General features: G+C 36.2%; 1 protein-coding gene across 7 annotated transcripts in view; it reads right to left on the bottom strand.

Annotated features, from left to right (window-relative positions):
• Nucleotides 1-18,479, bottom strand: part of Lrp1b (LDL receptor related protein 1B) — a 1,777,797-nt gene that overhangs the window by 1,026,711 nt on the left and 732,607 nt on the right. The window lies entirely within an intron of this gene.

Genomic DNA, 18,479 nt, shown 5'->3' with positions numbered 1-18,479 from the left:
GTTGTTTCTTTCAAGGCTGGAGAGAAGGCTAAAGTGGCCCTGGCATGGCACAGCTTCCCTATCTTATGGTACCAATTAGTATTAAGGAAGTAAGTCTTAGAAGATTTGCCTCACCTTTAGCACTGATTCAAATACCTAACACATTGTTCTGATCCTCTCCAGGACACAATTTGCTCACGCGTAAGATGATGCCAGTATTACCATATCTCATAAGTCTATAGTGATAGACAGCAGATATCACTTTATGAAATTAGAATAGTACTTAGTCTAAGATGAGCTCCTTCCATTATTTAGCATTTCATTCAAAAGTACAGAAAACAAACTTCGGCAGCTGGAGTATGAAGACTGTAACATAAATACTAAAAAATGAACTGAAGAAACTGGTGATCAAATCTTTCTCTCCTTACAAACAGTACACCTTCAACTTTATAAGGTGTGTGTGTGTGTAGCTTCAGTTGAACAATGTGATATAAATTTACTATATCTAGCATGAACAAAGTCCAAAGACAATGGACTCCAAAACGACAGTTCAAGCAGTAGAGATAAATCTTGGCGACACTGTCAGTGGCCCCACAGACTGTCTCTATCATATGATTTTCACCCACATTCAGAGGATCTAGTTTGAAACCACGCTGCTCTCCTGCTGCCATTTCAGAGTCAATGAGCGCCTGTTAGTTCCGGTAAACTGTTTCAATGGGTATCCCCATCATGATTGACCCCTTTACTCATATTATCGCTCCCCCTTCTCTTCGAATGGATTTTTGGGAGTCCAGCCCAGTGCATCACTGTGGATCTATGCATCTACTTCCAACAGTTTCTGGATAAAGTTCTATGATAACAGTTAAGATCCTCATGGGAAGCCTTGTCCTTTCTGAAGAGTGGATGGGGGATGGAGAGAAAGGTGGAGATAGCAGAAAGAGGGGAGGATTGAGATTGGTATGTAAAATATCAATTAAATATGAAAAGTGAGGATTTGGAAAAAAAGATTTGTGAAATCAATTGAGAGCTGTGATTAGGACTAACACTGCTAAATTTGAAGTCAGACAGTCAGGGAAGATGACAGTCAGAGATGGACGGGAGAAAGGAGAGAAAAAAGAGACAGAGGAGAGGAAGAGGGGAGGAAAAAGAAAAACAAAAGCAAAGGACACTAATGAAGCTTAAAATGATTACTAAGCTGCATCAAAGGCAGCCAAATATCTCTAAAACATTGTCGTTTTTCTAGATGGAAAATATTTAATATTGCAAAGAACTAAAAATTTCCCCTAAGTAGATAGGTAGATGGATAGATAGATGATAGATGATAGATGATAGATAGATAGATAGATAGATAGATAGATAGATAGATAGATAGATAGATAGATAGATAAATAGATGGGAATTGAAAAGTTTTCTGAAGTATGGGGTTTTAAAACAATAACAGAAAGCAAACAAACAACAACAAAAATACAATCAAGAAACTATCGAGAGTTCATCAAGGAAATGAAGGATTCTTTGGCACTTTTCCAGGTTTAAATTGTATAACACAGAAGGCTTTGCTTCGCCCTCCTGAGTCTTTCAAAAGCTGCATACAATCTTTCGCTTCACTGGCTCTTGGGAAATGGAAATCATTATGAAGACTTTGAAGAAATAACTCAGAACTCTGTCAAAAGAGACTTGGAGACAGAAATTTTCACTCTACTTTCAAGATTAGTTTAAGTAGTCAAGGGCTTCTTTGAGGGATGAAGCAGAAATTTACCAAAATATCATGAATAGCCTGAAGTCGCATCCATCATTATCCAGTTTGATTATCTTACTTATTTTACTGATCCTTATATAAAATTCTGGTGTGCTTTTAAACCTAAAAACTGTAAGTGGTAAAGATGTCCATTTTGTTTTTTATTTGAAGACTCAATCACTGAGATAAGCATATTCATTTTAAACCCTAGCGGTTAGCGGGGCGGTGGTGGCGCATGCCTTTAATCCCAGCACTTGGGAGGCAGAGGCAGGTGGATCTCTGTGAGTTCAAGGCCAGCCTGGTCTACAAGAGGTAGTTCCAGGACAGGAACCAAAAGCTACAGAGAAACCCTGTCTCGAAAAATCCAATAAATAAATAAATAAATAAACAAACCCTAGTGGATAATAGTTTTTTAATATTCATAAAGCTTTCTTCCTACTACAAAACAGTTCAGCAAAATTAAATTACAGTTTCCCTCCTGTATACTGTGACAATGCTTGCTACACTAAGAGAGATCAGAAACCGTTTTATGCCATCCCTTAGATCAAAAAGACAGTGACATACATTCAACATGGCAGCTTTAATTCTAATAGCTAATGTCTGGTAGTGTTCTTGAGCAGAAAAATGTATATTTCTAAATACAACCAATAAGCCTAGCTCGTCCTAAGACTAAAAGCTCATTTTTTATTATTTTTCATGAGCTTGTTATAAAATGTCTTTATGCTTTGACCATCAACATTGTCAAAACAAGGACATCATGTACACTCTTAATGATACTTTTATTTTCTACTTAGAACATTTTTATGTAACAAGTAAAAATAAACTCAGGTCTTGGGAGAAAAATCTAAATGTTTATTTTTCAAGACTTAGTTTGTGAAGTCTCTTTAGGCAGTATAGCAGATGAAACTGAGATGAGCCCTCAAGATTTGAGTGGGGGGGGGGAATTTCACACAACATTCTTTTGTGGGAGTGCAGCTCTTTATGGAAGCTAAGTAAGTAGAGAGGATTCTTAAACATTAATTAGATCTTGAAATAAAAAGCATATTTTTTTCAATCGACTTTAGCCATCATTGTCTTTGAATACTATCCAAATTTTTTAATGCATATTCAGGTAGATAAAACAGTTGTCAAAAGCAGTCTACTTGATCTAGAGTCTTTCATTGACTCTCAAACTGCAATTTGTTGTGGTTTTCTTTGTCAGAGTTTTGCATAGCAGCATAGATTATAGGAAGAGTCAAATATGTCTAGCTGAATTATAAGAAATAGATAAGAATTAGAACAGAAATATTGATTAATATAATCTAAGTGGAAAGCAAATAATTTTATAGCCTTGATATGAAAAAGTGGGTATAAATTTCATGGAATGCTTCAGATCAAGGAAATTACTTCTAAGACTTAATAAACTAAAATTCCCATATTTATTCTGAACAACCAGCTCTGCAGTGGTAGATCTAGGACAGGGTGTTAAATTCTATATTGTGATACATTTTTATATAATGTTAGTCTATGGGGCACAACATAATGAGCAAGGTTACAGAGAACAATGTGCGCAATATACAACTAGCTCTATAATGTTCTTATTATACTTAGATATATGTACAATATATTTATATAAAATATAGCCATAGTTATATATACTGATTCAATTTTACATGGATTCTCCAAATCCTTTCCCCCTATTTCTATTATATTCAAGGTACAACGAATACTTCTAAGTCACATGTGTTTATTGCCAGTGAGGCTGTGTAGTGTGGTAGGTATTCTTGATAACATCCATTCCTTCTTCATTGGCACTTGCTCTTCCTAGAAGCTGGGATTTGCAACTGTCAGGGTGACTTCCTTATGAAAGACAGAGTGTGGATATGATCATAGACCTGCATAATAGCTTATTTTTGAGTTTTTTTCCCTTTTTTCTTCCTTCCTACCTTATCTATTTATTTGTTTATTTATTTGTTTTTGAGACAAGGATTCTTCATGGAATTTGCACTGTAGACCAGCTAACCTTGAACTCAGATATCCATCTGCTCTGCCTCCACAGTGCTGGAATTAAAAGTACTCACCACCATACCTGGTGTTTAGTTATTTCTGGAAGTGACATCGGCTGGTGTTTTCACCAAAGAGAAGGTGGTAATTTAGTTTATCTTTTTTCCCATCACATTTAGAGGACTTTCAGTTTCAAGGAACATAAAAGAAACCATATACTCAATTACAACCCTTCATTCAGTATTTCTTATTACATCCCTCAAGGATGCTCCAAAACAAGCAGGTGCTCCAAAAATCCTTTCTGCTGCTTTCAAACACAAGAAAATGCTTTTGTTATTATTATTCCTCTTGTCAAAAATTTAAAAAACTATTAACTCATTAGACAAACATTTATTAAGCAATTAAATATGTCATAAAATGCGAGGCTGACTAGTACTAGGAGTTCAGGATGAGGACCTACAAAACAGTGCAAGTTTCCACAGACCCTGCTACTATAAAGGCCACAGCCCTGCAGTGGATCCCACAGATGTCAATCCTCTAAAGACCACAGCCCAGCAGTGTTTCCTACAGATGTCAATCCTCTAAAGATACACAGCCCAGCAATGAATCCCACAGATGTCAATCTTCTAAAGATACACAGCCCTGCAGTGGATCCCACAGATGTCAAACTTCTAAAGATACACAGCCCAGCAATGGATCCCACAGATGTCAATCCCTTAAAGATATACAACCCAGCAGTGGATCCCACAGATGTCAGTCCTCTAAAGATCACAGCCCAGCAGTAGATCCCACAGATGCCAATCCTCTAAAGATACACAGCCCAGCAGTGGATCCCATAGATGTCAATCCCTTAAAGATATACAACCCAGCAGTGGATCCCACAATGTCAATCCTCTAAAGATACACAACCCAGAAGTGGATCCCACAGATGCCAATCCCTTAAAGATACACAGAGCAGCAGTGGATGCCATAGATGTCAATCCTCTAAAGACACACAGATCAGTACTGGATCCCACAAACATCATTCTCTAAAGATACGTATCACAGGGATAGGTCCCACAGACCCATTATTTTGAAGGCATAGGACAGAGCATTTATTCTCATATACCATATTACTTTCAATTAAAATATTTATGGATTCAGACTACCCAATTCACTCCATCTAGTCTTAGATTTGGAGCAAAGACAGTCCATTTAGTTAGATAAAGTTTCCCAGAAAAGTGCACCTGTCTGAGATTTCTGCTCTAAGTTATCACTTAAGCTTAGCACAGACATTTAAAACATCATCATAATCACTCTTTCATTCTACTCTAGTAGATATCTTGCATGTAATCTTGTTCAAATGTGTTTCTGGAGCAGTAGTTTCTAGAGTAAAGAAAAATTCATGGGCACATAGTTTATGTAACAAGTTGCAGTACTTATGGTTATGGAAAAGTCTTGGAAAGACTTAGGATCATTAAAACACGAAATAAGCCTTCTTTTATCAAAACACATAAGATTTCTAGGTTGAAGTATTGCCTGTGTCAGTATGGCAGAAGTTTTGCCCTACTGCATGAAGTTGAGGTTACTTTTCTACTTCTTAATTAGTCTGTGCAAGGATAAAAGATTCCTGGTTTTTTTTTTTTAAGTATTTTTAAATATCTGAGACCATGCAGATTACTAGAAGTTCAGTTGCCTGCCCACCAAACTCACACAGCACTTTCTCCCTCTCTGGATGGTCACCTACCCTATCCCAGTCCCGTACACCCTAATTGTCAGGGAAAAGCATACAATCATGCATAAATGTCCTGCCCAATGAGAGACCATGCCTGTTACCAGGAGTCGAGCCCCCAACTCTGACCAAGAACCCCTGCTCAATCTAAGGTGACAAGAAACCCATCCAGCAACTTGAGTGGAGATACATTGCTTAACTACAGGCCACACTGACCAGAAAACAAAATAGGAAACTAAAATCAAGGGACAAAATACACATTAAACAAAAGCAAACTTAGAAATCGGCACCTAGACCTATACTTCCTAGAAAACCAGATGCCCAGAGGACAGTTTAAGAACTCAATCCACAACAACCAAGGCACTGTGTTACCACCAGAATTCAGCTATCCTATTACAGAAAATCTTGAGTATTCCAGCACAACAGAAGAACAATAAAATGACCTTAAATCCAACTTTATGAAGATGATTCCGCTCTTTAAATCATATATGAATAACTTCTTAGAATAAATCAAGGAAAAGAAAAGAAAGCGTTGAAAGAAATGAATAAACCCATTAAAGAAACTGAACAAAACAAATGATTGAAGAAAAAAATGAAATTGTTAAGGTCCTTAAATTAAAATAGAAACAATAAAGAAAACACTAAAAGAGGGTATCCTAAAAAATGCAGGTAAGTGAAAAGAAATTACAGATACAAACATCACTAATGGAATACAAGAGACGAATGAAAGAATAAAAATTTCTTGGCATAAAACATCTAGGGGTAGGACTACAAGACCAATCCAGGTACACTACCTTTGACCTATAGTCTATCCCTACTGTGCAATGGAGGCACAGAACAAATGAAAGTGGCCAACCAATGACAGTTCTGATTTGAGGCTCATACCACGAGAGATAGCCCATGCCTGACGTTGGCTGGATGACCAGGAACCAGAGACTGTATAGCACAGAATCCTATGGTAGAAAAATAAATAAATAAAATGATTCCTAATGATGTCCTTATATACTTATATTTAGCTGCCTAGCCCAATGGTTTTCAAAGAGGTTACCACCAGCAGCTGATGGGAGCAGATATGGATACCTACAGACATCAGACAGAGAGAGCTAAAACTGGAGATCTCTAATGGGTCTCTACCCTCGGAGCTTAGAGAATCTCATGGAAGAAGACAAGGAAGAAATGTAGAATCCAGAGGGATTGAGGACACCAGGAGAACAAGGTCCACAGACAAAATTAAGTAGGGCTCACAGAGACTGAAGTGGAAATTATTGAGCATGCATGGGTCTGCATTAATCCTCTGCATATATGTTATAGCTATTAGCTTGGTGTTTTTGTGGGACTCCTAACAGTGAGAATAGGGGTATCTCTGACTCTTTCATCTTCTCTTGGGACACTCCTCCTACTGGGTTTCCTCACCCAGCATTGGTATGAAGGGTTGTATGTAGTGTCCTTATTGTGTCCTTTTGTGCTGTGTTTAACAGGGAGACTTGTTTTGTTTTTTGTTTTTTTCTGAAGAAAATGAAAGACGAGTGGATTTTGGGGGAAAGGGAAGGTGGGGGAAAGAACTGTGAGAAGGGGGTGGAAGGAAAAGAAACTGTGGTTCAAATTTATTGAAAACATAACAACAATATTTTCCAGATTATTTTATAACTAATAGAGTATGCATATCTCATTGAGATTTCATATTTCAAAGAATATGAAAGTGAAATACAATTACATATTTTACATGCTAATTTATATAGCTTTACCTTCATTGAATACCCACAATGTGGATACAATAACAGCTTCCACGTATTTTATAAAAATAAGTGAAGTTAACTTAAATTATGTTCTCACCAGAATAAAACAAATTTTACAGGGTATGACTCCATTTCTAACCTATAAAATGAATTGACTTGATTTTTCTTAGTGGTCAGTTTTGTGATCCAAAACAAAACAACAATTTTCTTCACAGATCTTCTTGTCACTGGTGGCATTGATTAGTAGCTGTGATACATTTGAAATTAATGTTTAAAAGTATCAAATCAAGCCTAAATACATTCTTCAATCTCTTTCTTAACATCAGCTCCTTCTTAAAGATAAGCGCTGGAATTTTATCTCTCAGGACAAATGAAGAGGCTTATGTTCTTCTTTAAGCAAGAGAAAGGGATTAGGAATCGGCAAGAAAGAAAGATAGTTCCAATAAAACACAGTACCCCCCCCCCAAAAAAAAAGGAGCAAAAAGGCATTTATCCACAATAGAATGAACATCCACATAGGAGAAGAAAAGACAGCTCCCACCTATCTGTTACAACATATCTTGGGATAGAAGAAAAATATTTATTACTTAAGCCTCTAATTTCTCTGAGCTTTTGTTGGATATGTAAACTAAGGAAAGGCAGACCAAAGTCAAAAAGGATTTTTTTTTCCATTCTTCTTAACTCAGGAGGAGTAACTAGCTGAGGAGAATATTCTTAATCAATATGGATCACTACTGGTACAGTTGGGGGTGTGTGGTATGGACTGCTGAGAAATGCCCTATTTCCCATTAACCTGATTTCATCTTTTAAAAGATCATCTAGAATGGGAGCAAAATCTAAGAAATTTCACCTGAAAGGTGAGTTTCCTAGTATGGGTTACTGTTGCTGTGATGAAACACCATGACCAAAAGCAAGTTGGGGAGGAAAGGATATATTTAGCTTAAACTTCCACTTCCCAGTTCATTTCTGAAGCAAGTAAAGATGTACGCTCAAATAGGACAGGAACCTGGAGGAAAGAGTGGATCCAAAAGCCACACAGAGGGGCTGTTTACTGCCTTGTTTCCTTTGCCTGCTCAGCCTGCATTCACATAGAAGTCAGCACCACCAACCCAGGGATGACACCACAATAAACTGGCTGGGGCCTCCCCTACTGATTCTTAATTAAGAAAATGCACCACAAGCTTGCCTACAGTATGATCTTATGAAGGCATTTTCTTAATTGAGGTTCCCTCTTCTCAGATAACTTTATCTTGTAATGAGTTGACACAAAACTATCTAGCATAGAGCAGATTTACACGAGTCCTACTAAGTAACAAATGCAGAATTGAAGACATCACTAATTTAATTGAAAAAATTCAAAATCTGTGACATTCTAGCTCAGGTTTCCAATTTAAAATAGCATACCAAGTAAAAGAGTAGACTGTGAAGTCTGAATGTCTATCATTACTTGGAATTCATAGTTATTTGACCTTATTTTTCTATATGTATATATACCAGTTATAAAATAAAAGCATTGATAGCATCTTTCTCACTGGGATTCAGAGAAGATTGAGGACTGGGAAATGCCTCAGAGGGTGAAACACCTGATGTCCAAGGGTAGACCATTGTTTACGTCTTAGAACATAAATTACAAGTGTAGTTGTGTACATCTGTAATCCTAGCACTGTTGTAGCAAAAGAAAGGTAAACAATGAAAGTTCCTAGTCCAGCGAATCTGACGTAAGCAATGCTGAAAAACAAGAGACCCCGTCTCAAGCAAAGGAGATGCTAAGGTTCGACAGTCAAGATTGTCCACTTCTGACCTGTAAACGTGTTATATGTGGCTGCCGTTCAGCTCGGCTGACACGTACAAAGGGTAAAGTAATGCCTGTAAAATGTGAGCACTTGGTATTCTGGAAATTAGTGCTGCTGTTGCATTACCTTCAGTGTTTTCTTCTGAATAGGAAACGTGGTTAGGGAAAGCACAAACCCTCAACACAGACTAAAGTATCCTCTTGTCTATTTGTTTCCAGCTTAAAAATGATACTTTTTCATGTTGTTGCGTAATGCCTTCAAGCTTTCAGTTCAAAACAAAAAAAAAATGATAAATGAGGTTAAGAGAAAATCCAATATAGACCTCTCAAACCAAAATTTCACAGATCCCCCAAGTCAAGTGGAGGATAAATCTGTTTTTAAAGGCCATATACTGTACTTCCAAGTGGATTAAATAAGATACTTGAAAGAACAACATGAACCTATTGGAATATGTGATAATTCATTTCCAATTTCTCTAAAGAACTGAATTGAAATTTTGACGGTAATTGTATTTACTAAGTATGTTGTAGTTGATATTGGTGCGGCATTCATTTTCACAGAATCAATCCTACCAATCCATAAGCAGAGGAAGTTTGTCCGTCTTCTACTTTCTTCTTTAATTTCTTTTTTTTTTTTCTGTTTTCATTGCATGTGTTTTTCACTTCCATCACTAGCTTTATTAATGGGAATTTTATTTTTGAGGTTCTTGTGAATGGAACTGTTTTCGAGACTCCTTTGTTAGCATGCTTATCGTTTCTATATGAGAAGGTTGCTGAATTGTGTGTATTAATTTTGTAAGCTGCTACATTGGTGATTGTATTTGTCAGCTATAAGGGTTTTCTAGTGCAGTCTTTGGGGTTTATTATGTATGGAATTATATCATTAGAAAATAAGAATGCACTAACTTACTCTTTTCCTATTTGTATTTCTTTATCTCCTTTGCATATGTTATTGTTCTAGCTAAAACTTCAAGTATATTGAATAGAACATCAGGAAATGGGCATCCTTATTTTATTGCCAATTTTGACAGAAATGTTTTAAGATTTTCTCAGTTTAGTCAGATATTTATTGTAGGCTTGTTCAATGTTACCTTTATTACGTTAATCTATGTTCCTTATATTCAAGATTGTCTAAGACTTTTATGTTTTTAAAGGATGTTCAATTTTGTCAAACTCATTTTCTATATCTAATGAGATTATCATGTGGTTTCTGTCTTTAAATCTCTTTATATAGTGAATTACATTTATTTTGTTTATTTATACATATTACATCATCCCTATATCTGCAGGATGAAGCCATCTTGATCATGGTAGATGATACTTTTTATATGGTCTTGAATTTGGTTTTTAAGAAATTTATTGAGAATTTTGTGTTCATATTCATTATAGATATTTTCATATAATTATCTTTGGTTTTGATTCTCTGGTTTTGATATATTGCTCCATTAAAATGATCTGAAAATGCTCCTACATTTACAATTTTGTGAAATAATTTTAGTTTATTATTGTTAGTTCATTATTGACAGTGTGGTAAAATTCTGCACTGAATCCATCTGGCCCTGGGATGTTTGTTGGTTTTATTTTTGTAATTTTTATTACTGCTTTTATCTCATTAAATAATATGGGAAAACACATCATTTATTTCATCTTGATTTAGCTTTGCTAGGCTATCATACACACATACATATATGTGTTTAAATATACATGTATATATGTATATATCATATATATCATGAAAATTTGTTACATATAGATCATTTTTTCATTTCTTTTAGAGTTTTCCAGGTTGTGGAAGCTATATTTATTTTATTTAGAGACAGGCCATCTCAGTATACCAGGCTCTCTTCTGCTGAAATTAAGAGCATATGCTACCTCAGATGACTGGAATACACATTTTTAACATACTCAAAATTATATGATTTTTTTTCAGCATCTGCTGTAATTTCTCCCTTTGTTTCTCAGTTCTATTAATTTTTATCTTCTCGTGATTTTTATCACTTTGTCTAAATTTATTGTAGAAGCTTCCTAAAATTACATAAACATGCATATATACATACATAAAGTTAAGTAAAAATGAAGTTACCCTATAAGTGTTTGACAATGCTCCTATTGGAAATCATGTGCTAATGAAGAAAATGCCCCATACCAGGGGTAAGGTTCATTTCCTTTCAGGTGACTGTGAGAGCACATAAAGATAAAACCATCGTAGGGAAATGCCAATGTTCTTAGATATCCTCCAGAAACTGACAGCAATACCTACATAGTACATGGTGATATCAAGCTGGTACCGATGTGGAAGCTTCCTCCTTACTTTCTTCCTATCATATTGCTGGAAGGTGCTATTCATGATGCCAGAGAGGGAAGATTATCAACCATACCCATCTGTGAAATCTGTGAGCCACAGTAACAATAGGCCACTGGTTTAATCACAGCATGAACATCTTGGGAATAACGAAATATTTTCTGTTTGGTTTAAATCCCTCTTCCCAAGACGAAACCCATATCTGCCACCATTATCAGGCCAAGAATCTGGACGTACAGGTCACAGGCCTTAGGGGATAATCAACTACTATTATTTACTTAATGGATATCATATTAAACTGACCATAGATTAATGCTCTTGATCACTCTCTTGAGAGAAAATTCTAGTTGTAGTAGATAGAGATTAGCACATCAACTCACATCTGGTCAAGGTGCAAATAATAGAAACTGTGGAGTAGTTCAGAGTAAATTGTGAGTGTGAGGAGTCACAGGAGAGGGAAGAAGAGGAGAGGGAGGAAGGGAGGCGAGCAAAGAAAAATGTAGAGCTCAATAAAGTCGATAACAAAAGAAATAAAATAGAAAGTATAGAATTCCCAGCTCTGAATAGATCATCTATATTATACCCCTCCAATTTCAAGACTCAGAAATCATTACAGAATTAGAGGCTGAAACAGATTAGGAGCCAGATACCATGAATAGCTATTAGAAAATAGTGTCTTTGGTGCACAGCAGCACAGCACACAGAAGAACTCACAGCTGTTATTAAGACCATAAACAAGGGCTGGAGAGATGGCTCAGCGGTTAAGAGCATTGCCTGCTCTTCCAAAGGTCCTGAGTTCAATTCCCAGCAACCACATGGTGGTTCACAATCATCTGTAATGAGGTCTGGTGCCCTCTTCTGGCCTGCAGACATGCACACAGACGGAATATTGTATCCATAATGAATAAATAAATAAATATTTTTAAAAAAGACCATAAGCAAGACCTGTTCAAACTGAAGTGTTACCAAATTCCAGCATGGAGAAGAAAGGTAAGCACAGTGCCCAAGTCATAACAGAGGTGCTATTGTAAACTGATGGGTGCTGAGAGATATTGTTCTTTTTAAGAGCGCAGCCACTACTTAATCAAACTTGCTTGAATAGAAGACAACACTTTGAAGAATATATGGGAACACAAATTGGCTTTGCTTGGTGTAGTAGTAATAGCAGAAGAAGAAGAAGAAGAAGAAGAAGAAGAAGAAGAAGAAGAAGAAGAAGAAGAAGAAGAAGAAGAAGAAGAAGAAGAAGAAGAAGAAGAAGAAGAAGAAGGGGGGGGGGGCTGGAGAGATGGCTCAGAGGTTAAGAGCATTGCCTGCTCTTCCAAAGGTCCTGAGTTCAATTCCCAGCAACCACATGGTGGCTCACAACCATCTGTAATGGGGTCTGGTGCCCTCTTCTGGCCTGCAGGCATACACACAGACAGAATATTGTAAATATAATAAATAAATAAATAAATAAATAAATATAGAAGAAGAAGAAGAAGAAGAAGAAGAAGAAGAAGAAGAAGAAGAAGAAGAAGAAGAAGAAGAAGAAGAAGAAGAAGAAATGAAAAGGTAATCAACATTGCATGGGCAGGGAAGGAGTTGGCTCTGGGAGGAGTGGAAGAGAGGTGAATATGATCAAAATGCATTGTGTGAATTTCTAATTGAAGCAACTGAATATCCTTTAAAAATTAAAAAGCTTAAAAATAAAAGAAATCTTAGGAACATTGTCAAAGCCTTTACCACAAGAGTCAAGGAGCATTTATAAAGATTTGGGAAAGAGTTGCAAGTTCCACAATCATTTAGAGTTCTGGAAGTCAGTTCTAGAGTGACAGGACCTTTGGACCTCTTGGAGTTTCACTTATCACTAATTTTCCAGTCCAGTGTAACATTACATAAAAGTGTCTCAACGTTTCCATGTACTTACAGTAAAGCTCTAAAGGGAAAAATAGATGCCATGGTGTTAGAGGTGAAAACAAAATTATAATTAATTTTATATTAATAAATGTGTACCAATTAGCAGCATAAACAGCAAGAAAGATAAAGGAATACTCATTCTTAAAAGCGAAAAAATAAATATTTGGTCCTTATAAAATGAATTATCTTAAAATTATACTTATTTCTATCTAATTCTGTTCTATTATTTATATCTAATTCAGATATAGAATTTAATATAATGCTATAAAAACACTGCAATGAAGGAAATAATGTCTAGAAATCCTCCATTCAGTTAAAATGCAATAATTTCGTCTTCTTCCTTTCTGTCCCACTAACCCCAACCCTGAGCCATATGGACCCTTCATTCCCAGTAACTCTCAATTCCACTTTATTCTCTCATGTGTTCACCTGCCCTCCACACCCCTTTACCTAAACACTTCTCTTTATTTCTCTTGCCATGGATCATTTTCTGTATATTATATCTTCTTACACTTATTTCAATTTAAATTATTGAACTTTTAGAAGGTAACATGTCCATATGGGAGAGAACACCCCGTTTTTATGGCTTTAAGTCTGGATCTCCCCACTTATTATTTTCCTACTCTTTTCTACTTTTTCCATTACTTAATTTATCTTTATAGCAGAATACAATTCTTTTATATACACAATAAATTATAAAGAGAATGAGGCGCTGCAAGAACCCCCTTTCAAGGATGCTTAACAACCTGAGAGAAACACAGCGTTACTTCATGGGTTTCTTCTGCTTATGTAATAACTTTTGTTCCTGACACATTATTTCTCATTCTTCCCCTAATAGTGTTGTAGGGAGGCCTCTTGTTTGTTTTTCCGGCTGCCCAGACTTTCAAAATAATCCCACAGAAACTATATTATTTAAATCATTGCTTGGCCAATCACTTAAGTGTATTACTCCCTAGCTCTTACATCTAGTATTAATCCACTATTATATCCAATATTTTATATTTTACCACAAGGTTTACGGCCTACTGGCAAGATTCCGGCATCTGTCTCTGGCAGGGCTGCATGGCTTCTCTCTCACTCTGCCTGCTTTCTCCCAGCATTCATTTTAGTTTTCCCAACCTAGCTAAATTCTGCCCCGCTATAGGCCAAACCAGTTTCTTTAATAACCAGTGGTATTCACAGAATATAGAGGCGAATCCCAGCATCATGCTTCTGACTTTTCTCTTTTCTTTGACATCTCAGTTTTAAAATCAGTCTTATTAAGTATCTTAAAATAATAATGAATGTCTTTTAAAAAGCTGGTTAAGAAAGTGGTGTTTTTGCCAGGATGTTATTTTTATTTCCCTTCTACTCTTCAAAAAATTATATAGAGTTGATATTTCACAATCTTTCTAAATAATGCTGCTAAGTTACTGATTTAAGTCAAAATCATGATCTTGATTCTGAAGGCATTTATTTAAAAATTCAAAGTGGGCTTCTGATTCTTGTAATCTCAACATGGGTGTCTGAGGCCGGATGGTTGCTATGAATCTGAGTCCATTATGAGTTAAAAGGAAAGATCCAATGTCAAAATACAAATGAGAAAGAAGATTTTAATAACCAAGGATAAAAAGCAGCTTATTTGTGAAGAAAGAAACAAATGGCTGCTTCTTGATATACCAAAGGCATAGCAAACCCAAACACAGCCCAAAGTTGTTGCTCATTTAAAGTCAAGTCATTATTTACTATGACAAGGAGAACAAAATCTGAAAGAGGGTTTTCTAGAATTTTCTTAAGGCCCCTTTTTGCTGAAGTAAGTCACTCTGTGGTGCTGGACACTAAAAGAGAGATTATTTCCTGACTAAAATGTTGTTCACAAATCATGCCTAAAAGAAGTGTCCAGACTGCTCAGAGATGGACTACATCTCATTTTTGTTTGAATACTGAATTATGCTCCTAATTAAATAATACATTAGGATGGATGTCTGGTTAAGGCCACACTTTTACTTCTCATGAACTTTTCTGTCTACTTTTCATAGTCACCTTCATTAGGAGAGCAATTAATGTTCAAACAAGGTTCAAATTACACAGCACTGAGCCACAGGCTTTGTCTTCAACATGGAAAAACATTATATCTGTAACGTATATAATGAGAAGAACCTATCTGACTACTACTCTTTACTTTGATGTTTATATTATCTCAAAATTAATAAAATAGAAATATATATATTTTGTTATGATAAAAATTTTTGGATTTCTCTATTTTCATCATTAGTAAATAGCATCAGATAAATTCATTTATTCCTTCCTTTTGACACATTTTAATTTGAATCTGTAGACCGTAAATCAGAAAATGACAATCTATGGCATATTTCAATGATAAAGCAAGAGTTAGGAATGCATTTTTACAAAATCTCTTGTGGTCAAATAATCACAAATAAAATTTTATAATCCAGTATCAAAAAATAAGAGGTTCATTGGCTAAAAGTACCATCTGTTCAGGGTGAGGTTCATTTCCCTCTTTCAGTGAGAAATTTTTTGTAAAGATATAGAGTTCTACCTTATGTATTGAAGTTGATTCAATAAATTTATCTTGCACGTAGACTATTTGCAATGATGTAAATCTCTAAGTATTGGCTTACAAAGAACTTTCCTATGAAATTCATAGATGGGATATGTGGAGCAGACAGGGTTCCTTGTGCACACAAAGCACTGGGATACGAGAAATGTAAAACACACAGGAGATAAAACACCCGTTTTCCCTCCTAGAAGGCTGAGATATTGGTAATGACCTGGGGATTTTTTTTTTTTTTTTTGCTATCTCTGGAGGAAGGCTTTATCCAACCTTTTGCTATAAAGGCAGACCTCACCCAAATCCCCCAAAATGATTATTTCAGACTTTTCCCTCTCTAGACCATTACCCATTTATAGGGGACTTGTCACATGGTATTGGCCAGACTAGATTTTATTCCTTTTAGCTATAGAACCCTATGAACAAATGGACTTTGTAAAACAGTTTCTATGTAAAGTTCATGAAATTGGAATGATTGAACTGATTGTCACCTGGAAATCTTTTCCCAAATTGTACTGTGTTTTAAATACCATTTTGTACTAGACTTCTGTAAGTCTGTTCCATATTGACACTGTCAGTATGCACTGGGTTTTCATTATTAAGATGCTCAGAAAAGTAGAAGGTAGAAGAATTTTTGTTATTTTGTTTTTAGATTTTTTTTTTCAAGAAATTAGAGGTTAGGGAATCTCTGTCCTCTCAGTGAAAAGGGTTCAAAACCTTAAAGTGGGAAAGTTACACTAAATATGGTCTCTTCTAGTCCTCTGAGGCATGAATCAGCACCACCTGATTTTAGTACATTTATTAAAATATTTGTTAGGATTCAAAGGAGCAAAATATTCAGAGACACATCTCTGCAACTTTATATGCATTGGAACTAAAGAGAGCCAATAAAAAGGGAGATAATAAAGCCAGCCATGTCAATGATTAAAGAAAAAATAAGGAGGTGGGGGAGCGAGGAAGGGAGGGAGGGGAAGAGAGAGGGAGGGAGGGAGGGAAGAGAGAGGGGGGAGGGGAGAGAAAGACACACACAGAGAGAAAGAGGGTGGAGAGGAGGAGGAGGAGGAGGAGGAGGAGGAGGAGGAGGAGGAGGAGGGGAGAGAGAGAGAGAGAGAGAGAGAGAGAGAGAGAGATTTCTGCTGGACATATCTTGGCAGGGCAGGTACAATGAACTCTAGATCTGGGCTTCCAAATCAATCCAGCATGTACCAGACTTGCCCTGCAGCACAATCTGACCGGAGCTCAGAGCTGTCTGGCAGCAGCTGCCTGCTCTCTCTGAGGATTATGTGCACTACAGTTTCAATATTTTCAATACCAGTTGAGGGAGTTCCTACAGGTGTCAGTAAAGCAAACCACGCAAACAGATAAAAATGGAAGCTGTGCAGATTTGTCAACCTAGATCAGACTTCCAGAAGTCTAAGGTCAGGCGGTTTGTTTTTCAGAATATTTCAAACACAGTTTGGGAGCCTGAACCAGGGAAAAGTAAAATAAAAAGAACCACAAAATATAGTCAAGAACTGCATGGACAATTTTAGCAGAACCTCCAAACAAAAATCATGACTGTAACCGTGTATGTGGGAAAGCTCAATCACACAGAAAGGTTGGGCCATATTTGATGATGTGTAAAGTTGGCTCGTATGTGTCAGCTGGGATCACTGATGAGTAAACAGCTGATGAAGATGTAATTGAAGGAGGGGACTACATTCCAAGTCCAGAAAGAAGTAGAACTTTTGTATTCTATAGAGTATAAAGTAAAGTGCAAATTGAGAAAGACTTTTGTCATAGGTCACAGAAATTAGGGAGTTACGATCAGAGCCAGTGTTTTTATCAACTGTTTATTTGATTTTCTCTGTGCACGCATGTGTATGTCTCTGAATGTGCACACACACATATATGTATGTAGACATCTATAAATATACATGGAATATATATATGTGACTACATATATATATATATGCTTAGTTACCTAGTTTTTTCTATTTTTGCATATAATAGAGAAATAATGAGAGAAATATAATTGCAAATAGATTATCAAGCACATGAATAAGGTATATACTCAGAAAATCATTCATCTAGATATATAGAAATGATATAAGACAGATGTGTTTATATGTATTAGTCATTTACCCCCTTAGTTACAAATAGTCATGTCCGGGCACCCTCCTTCAATGGTTACGGAATCTCCCTCTGCAACCAAGAAAAGCTCCTAAGGCCAGACATATGTCTGGGGCTGGCTCCATGAAGGACCAAAAAAAGACCGTTGTGTGAAGCTGTGAAAATGAAGGCTGGATCTCTTCAGAGCCTCCAAGATGTTAGAAATGCCAGAGTCACGGGATACCTACCAAGAAACGTGGCAGACTGTGTTGTGTTAAACCAACCCAAGAGAGATTTGTAGTCAACAAAGCTGAAAAGCGTTGGAGATCTGAAAAGCATTTTGACATCAGACATGTTTGGAATTTGGAGTTTGCCCAGCTTCTTATCAAGATTGCTTGGTCTAGTATTTCCTCGCTATGTTCCCTTTCTTCCCATTTGGAATAGTAATGTATATTCTCCTCTGTTGTATGTTGAAAGTTTGTGATCCATTTTTTTTTCAGATTTTACAGGTTTTTAGTTACATGGTTGCCCTGAGTATCAGAAAAGATTTTGAACTTTAGATTTTAAGTAGTGTTGAGACTTAAAGATTGTGGGAACTTCTGAATTTATACTTAATACATTTTTGTATATGATATGGTTACAAGTCAATGAGGACCAGTAAGTCAAATGTGGTGATTTGAATAAAAAATGACCCTCATATGGT

The sequence above is a fragment of the Chionomys nivalis genome, chromosome 22, assembly GCF_950005125.1.
Source record: "Chionomys nivalis chromosome 22, mChiNiv1.1, whole genome shotgun sequence".
Classification (NCBI taxonomy): Eukaryota; Metazoa; Chordata; class Mammalia; order Rodentia; family Cricetidae; genus Chionomys; species Chionomys nivalis.
This window is presented reverse-complemented; position numbering and strand designations above follow the sequence as displayed.